This window comes from Protopterus annectens, chromosome 12.part0 (genome assembly GCF_019279795.1).
Source record: "Protopterus annectens isolate FY-2018-M chromosome 12.part0, PAN1.0, whole genome shotgun sequence".
NCBI lineage: Eukaryota > Metazoa > Chordata > Ceratodontiformes > Protopteridae > Protopterus > Protopterus annectens.
Genome location: NC_056746.1, coordinates 2,112,353 through 2,135,321, shown reverse-complemented (window position 1 = coordinate 2,135,321; position 22,969 = coordinate 2,112,353). Strand labels below are relative to the sequence as shown.

The following is a 22,969-nucleotide window of genomic DNA, read 5'->3' as shown; positions in this document are numbered from 1 at the left end:
GGACAAAGCCAAATATAATGGGGAGGGGGCAAAGTCCCCAAAATAGGGACAACTTTTATATATTGCTCTTATAAACTTAGAATGTTATTAGAATAACATTGTGTTGCTGTACATTTTTAGAAAGAAATAAAGTATGAAACTCAAATGCCTGTCATTATTTAGTGAATTCAGTCCACACTGATTTGCCAGAAAATCCAAAAAAAAAACTACAAATTTTATGATGGACAGACCAAAAATAGGAGTAAAAATCTGGACATTCTGCAAAATCTGCACAGTTGAGAGGTATGTCTGACAGTAGTTAATTAGAGTTTGATGCATTAAATGCCTTTAGTTTAAGATAATGACAGAGGAGTCAAATACTTATCATTCATGTCAAATCTTATTTAAATGTATCTATACAAAATGAGTTGTTTTGTTTTTCTTTTGTTTTGTTTTATTTTTTTCTTTCTAGTACATTGATTGCTTTATTTTGTGTTCCTATAAATGCTGTAAAACAACTTTAAAATGTGTCCTATCTTTGAATTTAGTGAATTGTTTAATGAAATGTTGGTTTTAAAGGTTTTGAAGCTGAATAAATTGGCTCAGTAACTTTCCTGTTGTGTTAAAAGATACAGCACTCTGTTTTTGCCATTGATCATTGTTTTTTTTTTCTTGTTTTTAGAATGTTTGGGTCACATGCATACAATTGCGAGCATGGTTGAAGCTTTTTGATAAATTTAAGTGGTACTTCCCACCTTAGGATTTAACTCTTACCTGGTTTTGTGGATTGGAATGAGCTTGTAAACATTATATATCCAAGAAGAAAGATATAAGGCATTACAAACTACCAGAAGTAATGAAGAGGTGTAAACAACCTTTGAATCTAGAGAATTTTCAGGATGGAAAGCAGCAATGGTAAGAAACCCGATTATGAATAAAAAACAAGACAACATGCTCTTTTAAGGAAATTTAAAGACTAAACATAAAACTAACAATATTTCTGAGGATATGATGGACTGTTCTGTAACATTTTGAATTACTTTTATGGATAGCGCAGTGGTGCAGCTCTAGCATTTTCACCACACAGCAAGAGGTTCTCTGGTTCTATTCTTGGCTGGAGTGCCTTCTGTGCAGAGTCTGCATGACTTCTCTGCATTTGTGTCAGTTTCCTCCCACATTTTTCAAAGACATGCATTTCTCCTTTGGCCTCCGCTGAAAATTGGCTTTGTTCCAAGTCCGACATTCCCAGTAAACAAATGTTAAATAAATAAATGATTGTTAAAGTAAATGTGGCAGAAATAAGTATTCTCCGTTCAGTTCATTGTGATAACATTTTTAATGGTATGAAGTTAAAGTATAGATGTTTTTTATTACTTTCATTATTGTAATGCATTATATTGCTTTTAGAAATATTTTAAGAAACATCATTAGAACTATCCACAGTGTCATTTAATGCAATTAGTTTTGCAGTTGATGCAAATGTTTGGGATCATATCCTGGATGGTGAACTGTTGTAAAATTCTAGTCTTCTAAAATTGGAACATTCTACTACTGATCTCTGAAATGCTACAAAGTGGTAGGTTTGAAAGCTGAACTTTTTTCACAACTTTGGTATGATTTCTTTCCTGAACTGAGTTGTAATGACCTAGGAATAGATTATACCATACCTCTCGACTTCTTAGCTTAAGAAATCTAGACAAAGTCTAAAATAATGGGGATCAAAGGACTGAAAATAGGGAGAGATTTTAAATATTGCACTTATAGACTTAGAAAGTTTCTAGAATAACAGGATTTGTCCTAGTGTGCATTTTCTAAAGGATATTAATGTATGTCACCATTTACTAACTTCAATCCTCAGTAATATGCTGGGAAAACCATTAGTTTTATGGGGATCAGAACAAATTTATGAGGCAAAACTGGACATTCTGTGGAAATCTGGACAGTTGAAAAGTAGGGATTTTATTACTAAACAAGATCTGTGTGTTTGGGAGAACTGCTCTCCCATATAAAAATTTGATGCTTTATTTTTTAGACTAATCGCATTTGCTGAAATCTGCAGTTTTGTTCCTTGGCTTAGTGTGCTGATATATATTCCAGTCCTTTAGAAATTATCATACTTTCTTTTCAGCTTTTCCCAGTTGGGGGTCACCACAGCGGAACTCCGGTTCACTAATGATTGGCAGTAGATTTTTTATGGTGCTGAGTTGCCAGCCCGACGCCCAACTTTCAGCGAAGGCACACCCATTCACGCATGTCTTTCAGAGGCTACTCAACCATACTGCAAAGGCCAAATTGTGTGGTGAGTCAGGAAAATAAATATTACAAAGGAATCAATGCTGGGTCAAACATAATGCCATTAGGTAGTGAATGCGTTGCAGTTCTGTAGGATGTGAACTTTGCTCTTAAGGGAAGCTCTCTTTTTCATTTCTTGTAACCATGTATTAGTGTAACATCTGTGTGAGGCAGAAACAGGAAAATGGAAAAACAGAAAAAAAGAAAAAAGAATATGGAAGACTGAAGTTTTATTTTAACACATACAAATGAGCTAACAGTGACATGCTAAAAATAAAATAATTCAGGCTATACATTGCAAGTCCATGTTCTCTTCCAGGGTTGATGGTACAGAACTACCCGACCATTCTATGACTAAGACGTCCTGTAGCTGTGGCCATCTATATCTCTAGTTGGTTGTTTTCCTGTACACTTTCCATTCTGTTGATATTAATCTTGTATAGCACACATTTCTGTTTCCTTCTATAGACCTTTCCTTCCTAAGGAGTCTTAGTGTATTATCTGTTTTAAAGGAAAAAAAGACAGGATAGGGCACTGGTAGTGTTTCAATAAAACCTTGAATAAAATATGAAATCAGCACAATAAAACATACATAAGTTCTATGTGATAGCTAATGTACTAAGTGAGTGAATTATCATTACGAAAACAGAATAGCAATATTTAAAGGATAATTCACAAATAATTAGCTTAAAGGAACTATTGCATTCATTGTGTTTATTCTTACCATATTAGAAACTTAAGAAATGTATCACTATTTTAACTCACTATGGTAAGTTAGAGTTATTCAATATGATCTTAAAATTAATATAATCTAAATGTAAATTGAATCTTACATTTAAATAGATTAATGTAATTTTTTATTAGAGGAAGATTGTTCAGGAGAGTATTGAATAGTGAAGATATCTCTTCAGAGGTAAATGCAGAAGAATGGCTAGAGAAGCATTAAAGATGTTAGAAGGAGATTTGAATGACTATGTCATCAAATCAGGAATGACACATTCCATTTTAAGGGTTGTAAATATTATTTTCATATTGTTACTGAATATTTTTAATCTTTTATCCTTAACAAAAAATATTAAAGTTAAGTACTGCAAAATATATAAGAACTATTATTTAAACTTACTAGATGCTTTAAAAGTTAAAAATGAAAATATATAAATGCATATCACAAAATATTAATGGTTTGAATAAACCAATGAATAGAGGAAGTTTGTTTAAGTACCTTAAAATAAATAAATAAAGCTGATTTAGGTTTTTTACAGGAAAACATTTAATAAAGAAGACATAAGCAGACTGACATGTAATCAATACTTCATACTGGCAGTTGCATATTACAATGTTAAAAGAAGAGACACCATAATACATTGGAAGAGTCTTTAGTTGTACCTAAGGTGAGTGACTTTTATACTGACAAAAATGGTATGATGGGGTTAGTTGTACTTAAAATAGATGAGAAATTGTACACTTTTGTCAACATTTATTGGATTCCTGGAATGGGTGCTAAAGTACCAAAAATATTTGAATATTATAGCTTAACATGGAAAGAGTGAAATGATGGCTGGTGACTTCAATTACATTCTATGAGAAAATGATACCAGTAAAGACAAGAGCCTAAAATAACTGCTGTTGCTAAACAATTAATTATTTTTACAAATATGATTAACCTCAGAAATATTCAAGAGTTAAAACTGGTATATTCCCTAAATTATACTTACTATTTATATAGATTTGGTATTCAAACAAGCATTGATAAAGTCTTTGCATCTAATGAGCTGTATTCCAGAGTAGAAGTATTAATAGCATCTTGTCCTTTGTCTGACCACAATGCCATTATCTTTAAACTTAGTTTAAAATCCAATGAATTAATACATTGGAAAAATACCTGAATATATAGTTAAAATTAAAGGCTTCAAATAATGTTTTTGAATGCATTAAACGCTTTTGTGGATACTAATAACAATGGTGAAGTCTCTGATGCTATGTTATGGGACACTCTAAAGGCCTATATTTATGGCAGAGTAAAAATTGGTATTTAATAAATAACAAGGAATGGGATAATTAATTAAAGATGCTTTAAACAAAAATTGACAGATTAAAATTAAAGTTAAAACCATCTGATAAAGATAAATCTGCAGAATTAAAAACATTGAATCAAAAATATATAGAAATACTAAATCATACAGCTGCAATAAACTTGTAGAAACTTAAATTACAAACGTATTCTGTAAACCCTAAAAATTTACATAGAAGATTACTAAGATAAAAAATTTTAAGCAATATAAATCATATTAAACAAATTATATGCCAGTGAACAATACACCAAAACGAGTAATATAATTCAAAGTTATTTTAGAAGCATTTAGAAAAAATTATGAAGAAATTAATAATAAAGATTTAACTCTAGATAATAGTGACTTAACTGATTGCTTTCTAAAGGGAAACATAAAACAAAAAATATTGAAAGAACAAAATGATAAGTTAGATAAATCCATTATTCTTAAAAAAACTAAAAGACCAAATAAAGAGTTTGAAGAGCAATAAATACCTTGGGCTAGATGGTTTAATTTCAGAATTATGTAAAATAATCCCAGATAATATCTTAGACATGTTAATAAATCCATTTGATGAAATTATAAATTCATTAAATATTCCTCCTTCATGGAAATATTCATTGGTTTCTCCTATTTTAAAACAACACAAAAATCCCAAGTTATGTTCTTCGTATCACCCTATTGCATTATTGAATGTAGACTATAACATTTATATGACTGTACTGACTAAAATTTTAAACAATGTTGTTGTTGTTTTTCTTTCGGCTTTTCACAGTTAGGGGTCAATACAGCAGAACTCCGGTCCGCTAATGATTGGCAGTAGATATTTACAGTGCCGAGGTGCCAGCCCGATGCCCAACCTTCAACTAAGGCATGCCCATTCATGCATGATTTTTGAATGCCACTCAACCACGGGGAGGACATGCAGACTCCACACAGAAGGCGCTCCAGCCGAGAATCGAACGGGAGAACCCCTTGCTGTGAGGTAACAATGCTACCGCTACACACAATATAATATCAAATTTGATTAAAGAGGATCAAGCTGGGTTTATCCCGGGTAGAAGAGTGTAAGATAATATCAGACTTCTATCCTTAATAGACTTTGCTAACAAAAATAAAAAATACTTATCAATATTAAGTTTGGACATTGATAAAGCTTTCAATTCAATTAATTGGCAATATTTACAAAAAGTACAAAGAGTACAATGTTTCTTCAGGCTTTATAGAAATAATAATGAAATTGTATAATAATACATTTTCTTTTTTAAAATTGGTTCCTTTCTCTCCATTTCTTTGAAACATTAAAAGGAACAAAACAAGGATGTCCACTATCTCCACTACTATTTGCCTTAACAATAGAACCCTTTGCCACATTTATTAGAAATAATGAAATAAAAGGTTTCACTATTAGTGATAATTATAACTCTAAAATTCAATTATTTGCAGATGATATTTTATTAATTATAAATAACATTAAATCTTCATTGGGGATTATTGTTAAATCAATAAAGTGCTTTGAGAAAATTTCTGGATTAAAATTTAATCATAATAAAACAGAAGTAATATTAATAAATAAAAAAGCCACACCATCCTTAAAAATAAAGAGTTTAACTGGGAAAATAAGCAACTCAAATATCTAGGAGCTAATATAAAAACTAAATGGAAGGAAACAGTATCATTAAACTATAAGAACATAACTAATAATATCTCAAAATTAGCTGAAAACTGGAATAAAATTTTCTTTCTAATGGAAGATCGCTTTATACTAATAAAATAATAATATTACCAAAAATATTATACCTTGCACAGTCATAACTTATACCACCCCCCTAATAAAATTATAAAAAGGTTAAACTATTTATTATTAAGATTTTTGTGACATCTTCAAAAGCCAAGAATGTCATATGATTAGCATGTAAGAGGCTGAAGAGAAAATGGTATTGGATTCCCCAATGTTGAACTCTACATTAAGTCAAATATCCTAAATATTGTCAGTTTATGGCTTAACTTATCATATGACTCAAATTGGAAATCTTTGCACGATGTAATTTTAGCTTCAAACATAAGAACTGAAATTAATTTTGATGTCATGCCAAACATTAATATAGCATATCTGGCTTTAAAAGACTATTGTATAAATAATAAAATTACTACAACTTATACTTTTTCTATAAAACATATTTAAAATGTTTACAAAACAGTTATGAATAGTGATTATCTACTAAAACAGATGTTGCATTTGATGTCCCATATACCATATACTACTGGTTGTCTAGACTCCTTCAATTTAAATACAATAACTAATCTTGGGGAAAATAATTTAACATTTTGGTACCAATTTTTAGGTGGAAATAACTTTTGCAGAAAAACTTCTAGCGAGATATAATATAACTAATAACAATTGGTTAGACATTCAGGCCTTAAGAAAATTTATAAATAACTTACAACTGTCATTAGGTATGAGCACTGAACCAATAGGAAAATTTTTTAGAATTATTTTTTCAGGTCAATAATATTAAATATAAAAATAAATCAAACCTATCAACAAGATAAAGAATTTTAAAAACTGAATTTATGGCTTTTGATATGTCGCATTGGGAATACTCTACAAAAGTAAATAAGTAAACATTCTCAGAGGTCAATAAAAAGCTGTATTTGCAATCTGTAAGTAATGCCACATCTTCCATTAACTGGAGAATCTTCACTTGGAAGTTTTTTAAATAGAAGCTTTTAACTCCATGTAAACTTGCATCTTTCTACAAAAACAAAAATATAAGATATTGGAGATGTCATAATACTCTGGTTGCAGACTGGGAACAAATGATCCTGGAGTGTCAAATGGATGTTGCATTCTGGGAAGAATTCAGAAACATTACTAAATCTTTGGGGGTCAGACAAATGTTATATAACAGACTCTTTGATTTTATTCAATGTACCAATTCCAGGTTCTATTCCTAAAACTCAAATGTCTCTCCTTTGGTCCATCCTAGTTATTGTCAGAAAGATTATTACAGTAAATTGGAAGAGTAAATGTTTTCTCTGTTTTTCAGAGTTTATCTGTCTAGCACCAGCAGTATGTAATAAAGAATTACAAATGTTATCTAATTGAACTATGAATGTTACTCTTAAGAAACTATCTTGGCAAAAACTCAAAGACCTATTTGAAAAATATGTGTGCTGTTGTTTCATGTTAATATTTATTGTGGATGTTGCATATAGTTTTTGTTTATGTTGCTTCATGTTTTTTGTTTCAGTTGTATTTTAGATTATGTAATTCTATTTCAATTTTTTTTAATGAAATAAAAATGTTTAAAAAAAGTTTGTGCCTTAAAGAGGGGGGTGGTCTGAGGGAGTAGTGAGCATTGTATGTATAATACAAGCTATTTCATGTAGGTGTATGTTCATCCCACCAATTCAGCTAGATTTATTAGGCATGAATTGTCTCTCCTTCCGATATCACAGCTCAGACAAACCATATCTCAATAATCAATAACTGGATTACTATTATACAATTAGTTAAACTTTTGTATTATCTTATATTTTCTTTGTTTTCTTTGATAACACTGTACACCTTCTACTCTTTTTTTGCATCTATTTACTCTGTACAAATACAAATAATTGCTGTATAAAACTGTTTTGATGTTATTCTCTATTAAATTGTAAGTTTAAAAATAAATAAATAAATAAATGAACACGTCATTCCTTGGTAACTTGCACCTATTTCCATGCCAAATAAACTGCTCAAGCAATCTTTACATATTTCCTTCCCATTTGTTTGTGCCAGAAATCAGGATATGGTGCAAGATAATAGAAAATCTTAAGGATGAAAAACCTTTTAACTGCATTAACAGAGATATTCAGAGAGACAATTCTGACCAGACAGGGTTAGATTGATTTACTGAAGCTTGAATAAGAAGGGAGCAGTTTGATACAAAGGTACTTTGGATAAATCTTGTAACTTTTGAAAGCCAGCTGGAGATCTCTGCCCATGTTCCCTCTGATCTCATCATTAACTAGAAATAATTCCATTTTTAATTATTTGCTTTCAACCATGAAAACACTCTAATCTTGTCTTGAAGGGTATGGAGTAGAGGTGCATCTTCAGATGGATTTTGAGAAAACACCACCCAATAAGTTTGCAAGAAGAATATGACTTAGTTCTTCTGATTCAGATTTCCAGGCCATCAGGGTGATGATTGATGACTGAGTTGTGATACAGTCTCAGCTGGTAAATAACAATGCAAGGGTTAAGGGTCAATAACAATGCAAGGGTTAAGGGTCACCTATCTTCTCATGCTTTGATTTACTTCCGAACATGACATGATGTGCATAAAAAGGCCATCATCAACCTCAGGTTTAAGAAATCACACCACATTGTTGCAAAGGATGGCATCTTTACTTTAATGTTCTTCTTCTTCTTCTGCTTGTTCCACAGTCCCAGTCCCAAATCGTTCTTGGTTAACAATCCAGTGATGATGGAACAGGAAGGTTTAGTCAATGCACACTCCAGCTGCAGATTGCCATTTCGTACTCCAGAAGTACCTGTATCCATCCCTTATAGCTCTTCTGGGAAAATAACCTAAAACCTGTTACATTTCTCAACAACAAATGGTTGTCTGGCCACTTTCTTACAATGGAGGTGCTCAGACTTTGTATGATCCTGTCTGTGTGAGTCCCAGGCTCAGCGTTAGTTAGACAAGGCTGATTTTCATTCTTCAAAGTAGTCATGTACTTGCTTGATCTTGAAGATACATTTACTCTCTGCTCAAGAACATTCTCTCTTACCAACCATAAAGGTAAGTTCATCATAGATGGTGTCAGGTTTTTCACAGCGTTGGTTAACAAATTTTGCTGGAGGCATAATGCAGTCTCTGGGGGCATACATCTGTATGTGATGTAATGACACTTGCTGAGGATGGTAGGATATTTAAACCTTGTAGAGATACCATTGTGAAAACAACATTCCCAGATGGAAAATGGAAACAGTTCTGCTTTCCTTGGCTGTTAACTCATTACATCAGCTAAATAATATTGGAATATACAAAGTATGAGCTCGTACTTTGTAATTTGTGCTCTCTTGCAGAAATAGGATCACAAGATCATAGGATCATAGGAAGTTACTAGGCTAATGGCACTAGGGCCCTTACAAGCCTAGCTAAGTTCTTCCCCTGTTTCCATGATCAGCACCTATTGCCTCTGTCCTAGATAGATACAGATGGACCCCCTGGGGTGAATTTATGGTCACCATCCAGTCATCCAGATTGCATTTAAAGAGGCCAATGAGGTGCTCTGCTTGACATGAAGTGGGAGTCTGTTCCAAAGGTGTGGTAACCTCTGGGAGACAAATCTGTCCCTCCAGCAGGTTTTAGTGCCACATATCAGGTTAGGGTATTTAAAGCGAGTAACCCGTGAGCCATTGGACTTATGGATATGCAGCCTTTCCAATAAAGCAGAATCAGAGACTGCCTTATATGCAATGCAGAGATCACCTTCGAGTAGTCTGTATGGAACAGATTAAAGTAACAGTGATTTCAGCTGATCCACATAGGACAGATGTTGAAGACCTTGAATTCTCATTGTGAGGAACTTTTGTTGTCGCTCCAATTGCTGCAGGTGCTTGAAAAGATACATACCAAAAGGGGTGTTTTACTCAATTATTGGCCTTATGAGGGAAGAATACAGGGAGGTTATAACTTCGTTTTTTCTGGAGGCAATCCCTTACTTATGAGATGAGCAATATAGAATGCCCTTCTTACCACTGTGGAGACATGGTGATCAAAGTTAAGGTTGTTGTCAACCCGTGTGCCCAGGTATCTCACTACTGAGTGCATGCTTAGGATGTTTCTATTAATGTGATAGTTAGCTGAAACATCACTCTTACCAAAAGGGATGATAATACATTTTTTTGCATTGAGTTTAAGGCCATGACTATGGCACCAATCATTTGTTTCCGTAAGACCCTCTTTTAGGATGTTGACATCATTTGAGGATTCTATGACTGCTCCCAGTTTGCAGCCTTCAGCATACGTTGTCATCCACAGAACTTTAGTTTTTGCTTGCACTTTGTAGAAATAAATTCCAAGCAGTAGAGATCCCAGGACTGATCTCTGTGGAACAACACTGGTTACAGATCTGCTGTTGGAGGTGGATTCTCCTGTTTTGACTGTATGGGTTCTATCGGTCAGCCAGTTAGCAACCCACCTAATGATATAAGGGTTGATACTTAGCTGGGTGAATAGTGTCAAAAGCCTTGGCAAAGTACAGGTAGGCTGTATGCACAGTTTTCCCTTTGTCTAGGGCTCTGGTGACTGTCTCAAAGAAGTCCACCAGGTTTAACAAGCATGATCTCTCCTTGACAAATCCAAACTGAGTAGGGCCAAACGTTTAGAGATTACCTATATCTTTGTTGATAAGAGCCATGATGTTTCACTCCATGGAATGGTAGATAAGGCTAGGCAGGGTAATAGTTCTATAGTTCCCGGGGTCAATGGAAGTACCACCTTTGTGCAGGGGGATAATGGTGGCCTTTTTCTATTCAGCTGGGATGAAACCAGTGCTTAGACTCTGATTGAAAAGAGTACCCAATGGTGTTGCAATTCTTGTTTGAGCTCATGTAGGATGCAACCTGGGATGCTATCAGGTTCCATAGATGTTATGTTTTGCCTTAGAGAGGGCATTTATGACCTACTCTATAGAGATACAAAGTTTGGGACAGGTAGAAATACTGTCATGGGGTGTGTGTGGTAGGGACAGGGGAGTGAAGTTTTTACAAAACCTGTTGGCTAACAGGTTTGTTATACCCCCAGACTCAGTGTATGTGGTGGCATTAGCTACCAGTTTGGCACAAGTCTGGGTCTTACCTTTTAGGTATGGATGTAACTAAAGAATGCATTATGTTTGTCCTTAGTTAAGGATGCTAATCTGGATTCATAGTTTGCTTTGGAGAACTTCACAAGAAGTCTTATTTGCTTGTTTAAGCTGAGGAGGGAGTGCTCCCAGTTTAGGGCTCACTCTCTTACTCTTAGACAGCAATTTCCTCCCCTTATTGTAAAGCCTCATTCCCTCCAGTACAGCTTTTTTGAGTGTGTACCTTTAATTCCCAGTGGGTGTGGCTTGAACCTTTAAAAAAATGAAATTATCACCTTACAGTTCTAACAAATACTCATTGACAAAGGTCAAATATCATTACAATTGTGTTTGCCATCATGTATGCTTCAGGATAAAATATTCTGATACCTTGGGAGGATGGTCTAATGGTTAAGGTGTTTGCCTTACAAACACAAGGTGCAGGGTTTGAATCTCCCAAGGGATAAATGGCTAGGCTTAAAATGCCTCACAAGGGCCGTTAGTTTAGTATGAATTGTATGTAGCATAGTTTTGAAATTATTAATGCTAATATGAACAAACAATATTTGATGCTTCAAGGTGCAGTAGGAGTTAACGGTTTACTATCAAATGGGTGATTGGACGTTGTTTGATTTACATTAGTCCAAAATGCCGCATTTGATAGTATCGAAAGAACGAACATATACATGTAGAAATGCACAACAGCGAATACACTACAGCATTCGCTGTTGTGACTTTCTACATTTTAATGCAGATCACACTATAGTGGGGATTGGGAAATGTACCCTTTCCCTGACTGTAGTGCGATCTCAGAGTTTGTGTGTGTGTATATATATATATATATATATATATATATATATATATATATATATATATATATGTAGTTTTACTTTGTGTTGCTCAGTACTAGCAGTTGCAGAAGTGTGGTGAATGTTGGAATTGTGTCAAATTTGAACATTCTCCACTTCTGCGTTCTACTTTCTTGTCAGTTGCTGTTTTTGTTTTCATTTCTACTGTTCGTACAAATGATAATTCGCACGAGGTGCGATCGTTGAAATGATAGTAAACTGGAGTTAACTGCAGAAATGCCTGGAGGCTCACTCGGCTGTAATGAGTTAATGGCAGTTGTTCACCAGGCAGGTTTGCTTTTCCTTGAAGAGCTTCTTTTGGTCCTATCAGGTACAGCCACGTCAATGCAGTTATACGTGTGTTTGTAAGCAGCATTGGTGTAGGATTTGGCATAGTTGCCAGTTCCATCTAAGGAGGGAGGTGCAGTGAAGCTATTTATACCATCCCTTAGAAGGATATAATCTGCTTTGGAGAAGTTTTTTGACTTAGTTGCTGTGGGGTGGGGGGGGGGGGGGGCTGGTGTGATAGTTACTTTGAATGAAGCTGATTTGTGGTCAGATCTGACAAGGGAAGACCTCACGGTGAGAGTGCTACAGCTGTCCCCCATATTGGAAAGCACCAGATCCAAAATGTTGACACCTCTCGTTGAGGTGTCCACCAACTGGTCCAGCACGTTGGAGTTAATGAACTCGAGGAACCTTTGGGCAAGTGAGTTTGAACACAAATAATTTACCCAATCAATGGATAGGTAATTAAAATCAGCTAGTACCATGGTGTTTGGATGTATCTTGATGGTTTCCACTAGATCCAATTAGGCAGTGTGGGTGTCTTGATTCATGGAGGGGGTCCTGCAGCTGGAAATGACTTGAACAGGCATCCTATCCTAGTTAGTTGCACCTGAAGTGTCTCCAAAGAATCCTACTGTTTAACCAAAGTGGAGGTGTATTTATCTTTAATAAATCTTGTTATACCACCTCCTGTAGTTCTCATGCCTTCTGTTCAATTCAAATTGTGTCCTGAAATCTAGCAAGTGAAAAATAACTTGTTTGGAGGTTGATTGGGTATTAGTCTGAACATCAGGGAGGGATGGTTTCTCTCATCTGTTTAATTCTCTAGACAATGCCAGCACAACTGTAAGTTATTTATAAAAGAAGGATAACATTTCACCATCATCAATACCTTCTTCAAGCTCTGCTAGTCTCATGTCATTCCCACATCCGCCGACAGCTCTCAAGGCTATGTATCTTGTCTTGTAAGGCTTTAATCTTTAATTATGCTGTTGTAGAGAGAGGACACTGACTAAAGCAATGTAGCTTTGATAGCCAATATCTTGATTTCCTCTGTACATTTTACTTCTGCTGCTTTTACATTAGTTGTGGCATTAGGGTCTGAGGCTTGTGCAGACCGACCATATGGAATTCCTGTCCAAGTTAACCCAAGAATGGATCCATTGCAGAAAACTATAATCCCACCAATACATACCACAGAGTGTAAATACAGCACACTCAGGTATCAAGTCAATACAATTATTGTGCATTAATGGCTAACAGAAGTAAAATACATGATATGAATTAAATTTAACTCAAGGTTGCAGAAATTATGCAGTGAAATAGCCATCAATGTAGGGTGGTCAGCTCTGGTCCCTACATTTTTTAATTAAAATTCAGTGCTTCTTAGCCTGTCCACAAATGTACTCCATCAGCAAACAGGTATTCCTTCCCATTACACAGCCATGGAGAACTTTGTTCTGAAACCCTATTATTACCTTATTTGGTTCGACCAGTTCTTAAAGTATTAACAATCACTTTCAATGTGCTTTCTTTTTCCAGGATATCATAAAAATCAATGCCCAATCTATTATATTAATTTAATTCTTTTACCTGTTTAGGGCTCAGACCAAAACAGTATTAAAGTCATAATGAATGACCTGCATATCATGCTTTCATACTATAATTTCTTGTACACATAGAATCATCCATTTTACGTTCTCTACAACTCACAATCACATGCTGCTGATTTAACCAGACATGACCTTTAACCAGACATGACCTAGGTCACCCATCGGAAGAACCACTGAGGGATGGACACACCTTAACACCTTTCTTTAATTATACACATTTCTTCAATATCTCTAGAATCATTTATTTTTTCTGTTGATACATTACTATTGCCTGAACTGTTAATCTCCTTATCACTGCACTCAGACCCATTACTTATGTCCATGAACTTTAATCTATGTTAAATTGATTACCAATATATCTTATGCCCCCACATTGACCAAAACATTACTTCTGTCCCCCCTCCGGGTAATTAAAAGAGGATAAAGAAAGCGTAACATTTTTCTTTAATCATGCATTTTTTTTCTTCAGTACTTCCAACAGCATTATCTATTGCAATCTGAAGTGCAGTTATTGTGACTGGTTAACTCATTTCACAGTAGGCTTCATCTCCTTTTCAGCATGGTTAGACTTTGTACTTGTATCTATTTTACATTTCTTTATATCTTGTATCGAACACTACATATCGACCATGGCATCACCTCTGCCATCCATCATAACAATCAACAGGTGATGAGGAAGCCTTAACATCTTGCTTTAATCATGCACATTATTTGAAAACCACCATCATTGCTTCTTTTTCAATTGATAAATCACAATCATCATAACTGCTATACTCATTTTACAATATACATCTCTCTCCTTATTAGTATAACCAGACTGTCGACTTATAAATGCGTCTATTTTTACATTCATTACCAGTCATTATCGCACCCCCATTTACCCAATATGCCACTTCAGCAAACCATCAGAACAACTAACAGTGGGTGAGAACATCCAATCATTTCTTTAATAGTGGATGAGAACATCCAATCATTTCTTTAATAGTGGATGAGAACATCCAATCATTTCTTTAACAGTGGATGAGAACATCCAATCATTTCTTTAATAGTGGATGAGAACATCCAATCATTTTTTTAATAGTGGATGAGAACATCCAATCATTTTTTTAGTCACCATGTAGTTCTGAATCATGTCCAGCATCCCTATCACTTCATTTAATAAAGCCGAATCATTAGGCATGGTTATCCTTTCTCCATACCTACTACACACTTACCGTACCTACTCAGTCTTCACACACTATGACATGCTCAAAAGAACAGCGCGATAAACTGTTATGCCCTAAAAATATAAAACTTAAAAGGAAGATATACTTTCGAATGACAGGATAGCACTCTTCTGCTAAACCGTCTGTGCCTGGCATGTTCCCTACAGTATTTAACTAATACTCATCTGAAAACTGTCTTCCTGTTACTTTATATCCATCTTTTATTCTTCCAATTTATTACGCACCAGGGAATTTGCTCTATAGTTCTATAAACTTATGACTGAATTCTAATAAATATCTAATAATTCCTCTGTACCTAACTGAACATGAATGATACACATGCAACCGTATTGTATGCTTCATCAGCCTATATGCATAGTTTTGCTTTACTTATTTTTGATATAACAAAAGTCAAAGGACAAAGGAAAACACAAATTGTCCTTCCCATTATATATTACTCACCAATGTGGTCTGTAGTTCACAATATTCTAACTATGACTCAAGTCTAACTGTTGTGTAGTCTTTGCTCAATCCGCTCCTTGTGTTACTTTTCCAAACTGTTACTCACTGGAATAGTTACTTTACCATACTCTAACTAGAGCTCGACTTTATATTTTCATTATAGTTTTCTCTTGTATTATTCTTAAAACGACTGCACAGTAGAATGGTTACGATTTCAGCATATTTAATTATTAATCACTTTTATACTTTCATCTCATTGGCCTTCTTCAAACGCAATCTGGGCGATTGAATCGGTAACCGTAAATTCACCCAGGAGGTTCCACCTGTGTGCCTCTTGGACAGGGGCAATAGGTGCTGATCATGGAAATAAGGGTAAAACTTGGCTAGGCTTGAAAGGGCCCTAATAACGTCCTATGATCCTATGATCCAGTCTTCACTGTTCCATCAGTCATATTACTCTCTCAGATTATTACTGCCTAGAATGGCGGATACCTTACCATATTCTTCGTATTTATTCAGTAGTGCAGTGTCATCATGTTGGTAAACTCCACCTTATCGTTCAGTAGATAACATGTTCAGTAAAGAGAAGAACAACAACTCTAAGAAACACAGACATTAAATACAAATACAGTCCTATATATCCTATATCTGACTCTCATCACATTTTCTTGAATAGCTAGGAGTTTTAAACATCTATTTTGAATATGTTGATATACAAATATTTAGCAAAGAAATATGTATTTGGTTTTGCTAATTTCAAATTTTCTTGAAGCAAGTGCCTAAGTTCTGTAACCCCACTTAAAGGTCACTCCTGCTTGTAAGTTTATTCCGTCTGCGAGTTAAATTATTTAGGGGTTGGGAGGGTGGCCTAATGGTTAAGGTGTTTGCCTTATAAACACAAGGTACAAGGTTTGAATCTCTCAGGGGATGACTTGCTAGGCTTAAAATGGCTCGCAAGGGCAGTTAGCCTAGTACTAGCCTATGAACTAAATAGAAGGGTGCAGGGAAGCATGGGGGTGGGAGGAAGGACAGGGAGCTTCTCCTCCTTCAACAACAGTTTCAGCATTTTTGCCATGTAGTTCTATAGCTTAAGTATTTTTTTATGTTCAATCATTTGGCTTTCATATGCTGACATGGCACCTAAATAGTGAATGAGGTTATGTCTCATTAGAATTAAATATTTCTTAGCAGAGTTTTCTGTTGTGCCACAGCAGGTTTTAAGAACACATTGATATGTGGATATCACATGGAAAGATTGTGTGAATGTCAATACCAGACATTAGTATGTGGTTTTGTATGAGTGGTCTAAAGGTTACATATAATAATGCTTTATTATGGCAGCTTCAGAGAGACTAGCAAATAAAAATGCAATGGATAAGCATCATGAGTTCAAAGGTTTGAAACACTGCATCAAAAGTAATACAGAAAGAAAAAAAGAAGGCCTGAACCTTGCAATATCTCTTATGCCAGATTCCTAGGTAGGATATTGCCTTAACTGTTATGTCGCAAGATTTCATAGGATCATAGGAGGTTACTAAGCTAATGGCCCCAGAGCCCTTTCAAGCCTAGCCAAGTTTAACCTGTGTTCCAAGGGTGTCTGGTTCAGGTCTATGTTATGTTATAGAAAAGGCTTTCCATTGAACACCATTTCATCAATCTGTAAAGAGCGAACTGCTAAATAAGCAAACAGCCACATCAGTGATATTCTTCCAAGGGAAAAAAAATGTTTGCCCTACGAAAAATGACACATCACTTCAAACATTACAAACTGGGAGGCTTTGCCCCCACACTCCCCAATGTGGGGGGATGTGCCCCCTACACTCCCCATAACTAAATATACCAACTCCGAGATCGCACTACAGTGGGGAAAAGGGCAAGCTCACTAGGATGGCCAAGTGATTTTTTTCCCCAGGGAAAAAAAATCACTGATGTAGCCATTTGCTGAAATGGCAGTTTGCTTTTTAAGAGTCGATGAAAAAGTGTTTGATGGAAAGCCTTTTTGATAACATAATAAGACCCATCTGGTTCATGCAGACACTAAAATCAGCACCTATTGCCCCTGTACAAGCGGGACACAAGTGGAAACCCTGGAGTGGATTTCCAGTTACCCATCCAATTGTCCAAATTACGCTTAAGTAGAGTCAGTGAAGGGCTTTGTTTAACATGGATAGGAAGCTTGTTCCAAAGGTTAGGCAACATCTGTGAGACAAATCTGTCTCTCCAGTAAGTTGTGCTGATGTCAAATACCAGGTTAAGGTCCTTTGAGTGAGTGACCCATGTGCCATTTGACTTGCGAATGTGCAGCCTTTCCATTAAAGTCAAGTCAGAGATTGCTCTACATGCAAGGTGCAGGTCACCTCTGAGCAGTCTGTATGACACAGAGTAAAGTGACTATGATTTATATCTGTCCACATAAGACAGATCTTGAAGACCCTGAATTTTCTTTGTAAGGAACCTTTGTGGTCTCCCCAATTGATGCAGGTGAACATTTAAACTTATATAGAGTCAGTTAGGATATACTGTGGTGGTGATAAAATATATTGTTCCTTAGACACCAATGAATTAATCCATGCAATACAGTAAACAAATAAAAAAAAATATGCTGACAAGGTCTTGGGCAGAATGCCTTCATTTAAAGAAAAATAAAGGCCTCACCAAGACCAACAACTGGTGTCAGAACCATGGCCTTAAGCTCAATGCCAAAAAATGTGTTGTCATCCCCTCTGGAAAAAACCCAGTTCCCATGAATTACCACATCGATGGTAGTCCACTGAACACAGAAGGCGTTATAAGGGATCTGGAAACACAGGTTGACAGCAACCTCTCTTTTGATCACCACATTGCCACTGTGGTCAGAAAGTCCTTCTATGTGGCACATCTCATTACTAAAAGTTTTGCATCCAGGAAGAAAGAGGTCATTGTCTCCCTCTACTATTCCCTCATTAGACCAATCATCGAGTACAATGCCCCATTTGGCATGTACCTCTCTAGACACTGGCAACAACTGGAGAGGCTGCAAAAGTACCTCACAAAGAGGATCCTAGGCCTTAAACACTTGTCCTATATGGATAGACTCAAAAAACTCCAACTATTCTTTGTTTCATATCACCTACTTAAAGGCGATCTCTGCTTGACTTACAAAGCCATGCCTGATGCAGCTCTGTTAGAAATGCTACATCTAAATAAATCCCAATCCCTCCACACCACACACTCCAGAGATCTCTACCTCATTACCACAATCAACAGAACAAGCTGGAGGGACAAGTTCATAACCCAGAGACTGCCCATGCCATGGAATAGACATCCCATACATGTCAATCAGAGAACCTCACTGGCCCTCTTCAAGGGAAATCTTGATGAGTGGATGGGAAATAGGAAACTCACCCCAGGGATCACTCCAGTGGTGCTACTCGACAGAGCTACTAGGAACTAAGGTCAGGTGGCATGGTGCCAGGGTAAGCATATGGCTAGGCTTGTAAAGGCTCCGGGACCATTAGCCTAGTACACACGTATGAACCTATATGCTATGATTTGATATCAAGCTCATTTTATATGTTTTTTTTACGTGTCACTGCCCTTTTCCTGACAGTTTGTATGTTGCCTGCACCATGTGTCCAGCCATCTCCTTACTCTAACATGTATGATTGAATGCAAATCCAGTGATGCCTGTGACTTCTGTATAAAAACAGACCTATCATGCAGCACCTGTAGCATTTTTCACTTACCATTTCCTTATCTCTGCCCCTCACTAGTGAACTATAAAGACCTTCAACATGTGAATCTCTCATGTGGAGATGGAGTAAAATCACTCAAAGAACATCATCTACCTTGTCCTACAGGACAAAAAGTTTTATAGAGAATTGGGAAACAAGGTAAAAGGAACTGAAAGACCACCAAAAAAGAAGGAAATAGATACATTTTGGAGAAGTATCTATGAAGATCCTGTGGAACATAACATAGATGCTAAATGGATAGAAGAAGTTAAAAAAAGAATAAGATGCTTAAAGGTACAGGATATGAAATGGGATGAAGTAACAGCCAGAGAGATTGAAATAAAGTTAAGAAAAGCCTCTAACTGGAAAACTCCAGGCCCAGATGTAGTACCTAACTTTTGGCTGAAAGTATTAAAATCTTTGCACGAAGATTTAGCCATGAGTAAAAACTATTTATATACACACCCCAAACAGACACCAACCTGGTTAATAACAGAAAAAACAATGCTCCTACTTAAGAGTGAACCTGCAAGCTACCCTAAAAATTATAGACCAATACCTTGCCTTCTGACGACATATAAACTATACATGGGAATTAATGCAGACAGAGTTTCTAGTCATTTAGAAGAAAAATCAATTATGGCAGCAGAACAAAAGGGCAATAGAAGAAAGTCATATGGAACAAAGGACCATTTGTTGTTAAATAAAGTCATAGTGGAGAACTATAAAAAAGGGAAGACTCTAAGTATGGCATGGATTGACTAGAAAAAAGCATTTTGATAGTATCCCATTCATGGATAAAAGAGTGCTTAAAAATGTACAAAATACACCCTACACTGATTGACTACATTACAATGACCATGAAACAATGGCAGACCACTTTGGTATTAAGCCATTATAAAGGACAGATTATTATCCCAGGGATAAAAATTCAAAGGGGGATATTCCAGGGTGACACTCTGTCATCGTTACTGTTCTGCCTTGGCGTTAATCCATTAAGCTGTTTACTTAACAGCTTAGACCATGACTACAATTTGGCTCCTAGACTTCTCATCTTCTCTTTGTCGATGATTTAAAACTGTATAGCTCATCAGATGAGGAACTGAAAGCACAGCTGCAGGTTGTCAAAACGTTTTCAGATGCTATTAGAATGTCATTTGGTCTTGATAAGTGTGCAAAAGCAACCTTTAAATCAGGAAAACTGCAGCACCAAGAAAACATCAGTTTGGGACAAGAATGTGATATAAAAGAACTTGAGAGCAAGACAGAATGTATAAATACTTGGGAATTGATGAAGGATCATCAATAAAACATGAACAAATGTGAATAAAACTCAGTAAGGATACTTTAGAAGACTTAAATTAATCCTGAGAACAGCATTGACATAGGTTCATAGGTTAGTACTAAGCTAACTGTTCTTGCGAGCTACTTTAAGCCTAGCCAATTATCCCTTGTGAAACTCACACCCTGCACCTTGCATTTGCAAGGCAAACACCTTAACCATTAGGCCACCCTCTGAACAATCTAGTAGATAAAAACCAGGCAGCAACTGAATATTAAATCTAGGAACAAGATACAAGCTATAAATCATTTTGCTCTTCCTGTCCTAACTTACAGTTTTGGAGTGATTGACTGGTCCCAAAGCATGTTGGCTAGATTAGATAGGAAAACAAGAAGGATGCTTCATGCTCATCAAATGATTTATAAAAATCAGTGTATACCAAGATTATATATTCCCCATTCCGAAGGAGGGATGGGCCTCCTTGAACTTGATTACATGTATAGATTTGCAATTGTGGGACTCCACACATATCTACTGACCTCACAAGATCCAAATGTGGTGAAAGTTTTGAAACATGAGTACAATAAATCTAAGATGACAACTCTGCTTAATTTAGCAGAAGCATATCGACGTCAAGCAGGAATGGAAATCAAACCAGAAGTAGATAAAAACCAGGCAGCAACTAAATGTGCTAAAAAACAAAAGAAAGAATATAAGGTGAAGGACCAGATGAGAAGGCAAGAAATGTGGAAAAAACATAAATATAGTTGCAAGTATAGAAAACTTCTGGAAGAGCCTCATGTTGATGAAGAATGAACACAGAAATGGTTAAGGAGTGTCAAATTCAAACCAAGAGATAAAAGGTTAATATTGGCAGCCCAAGACAGTGGGCTATGTACACGCTGGTTTACAAAGTCCATTGAACATGTGGGAGAAACAGACAAATGTAGGTTTTGTAAAACCGAATTGGAAACAATCACACACCTTGTTGCTGGTTGTGCCATACAAATAGCAGAAGGACTGTATACTAAAAGGCATAATAATATGGTAAGACTGTTGCACTAGGGATTGTGCGAACATTATGGTACTGAAGCGGCTGAAAAACACTGGAAACATGAGCCACAAAGCATCATAGAAGATGATGAAGTTTACATCACATGGGATCACCCAATACCAACAGTTCAAAAGATAGATGCTAGAAAACTGGATATAGTGGTCCAAGAAAAGAAGACAAAAGTAGCATTGATCTTTGAAATTGCCACACCCAGTGACTATAGTGTCTTGCGTACAGAGAGACATAAAGTCATAAAATACCAGGATCTGCTGGCAGAAATGAGAGCCATGTGGAAGAAAGATACTCAGACAGTTCCAATAGTAGTAGGAGCAATGGGTCTTATAAAAAGGTATTTACAGTTGTATTTAGATATGTTACCAATCCATGTAACCCCATAAAAATTGCAGAAGGAGTCATTACTGGGCACATTGTGGGTGCTATGAAGAGCACTCTTGGCTGACATAAAGATTGAAACAATACAAATTTCATGAAGTTTAATCGTACTTTAACTTAGGAATGGGGTGTATTCTTGTCATGGTATTACAAACCCAAAAGATTTGGAGAAATTAAAAAAAACAAAAAGCATCAGTAAAATACTGACACCTGTATCCTGACCAATAAGAAACAAAATCTGTTTTATTGTCCGGAGTCAATGTTTCTGTAATTAAAAGTTGGCAATCCCTGGCAAACACTGAATCTAACAAATTCTGAAACAAAATTCAGGCCATGTTTCCAATGAGATCTTATACAGATTACCTGAGAAGTGGTGATGGCTACAGACAGAACATCCACAGATGTTTGAATTTACTGCTTCATATAAACTGATTTCTTTTCATCAGAAAGTTTGCTGCACATAGTCTGACATCTAGTCTGAAAACAAAATAACACACATCTTGGTTTGCTTTTTTGTTTGTTTTTTCATTATATACTTATCAGTCACTCTTTGTACATATAAAAATAATTTACTTTTTGTTCAATTTACACAACAGACCATGCATTTGTGAATAGGTTCGGCATATAGGTAGTGCATGCATTTGTTATTAGAATTATAACATAGTACCATAATGCTCAACTAGACATGGGTTATGCAGTAGAAAGCAATACACATGAGGAATGTTTGTTTCTCCTGTTGTACATACATGCTGGTAGGAAAAGCGTATAAGTCTTCCTTTTTCTCCGACAGTTCAAAATAGGTCAACAAAGGATTAAATAAAATAAAGATCAAAGAATTCAAACTCCACATGGTGAACATAAAATGAATAGCCAGAAGAGAGGTTAAACCAAATGGCTCTTATCACAGAATAAAATGACTACTGTAGTAAAAATGTAAAAGTGG

The 22,969-nt window shown here is 35.7% G+C and overlaps 1 long non-coding RNA gene across 1 annotated transcript; it reads right to left on the bottom strand.

Annotated features, from left to right (window-relative positions):
* Positions 1–2,484: 2,484 nt before the first annotated feature.
* On the bottom strand, positions 2,485–22,499 carry LOC122817315. Its single transcript, XR_006367195.1, has 2 exons — positions 22,390–22,499; positions 2,485–2,772 (listed from the first exon to the last, which is right to left on the bottom strand). It is a non-coding gene; the product is annotated as an uncharacterized LOC122817315 (long non-coding RNA).
* Positions 22,500–22,969: the final 470 nt, after the last annotated feature.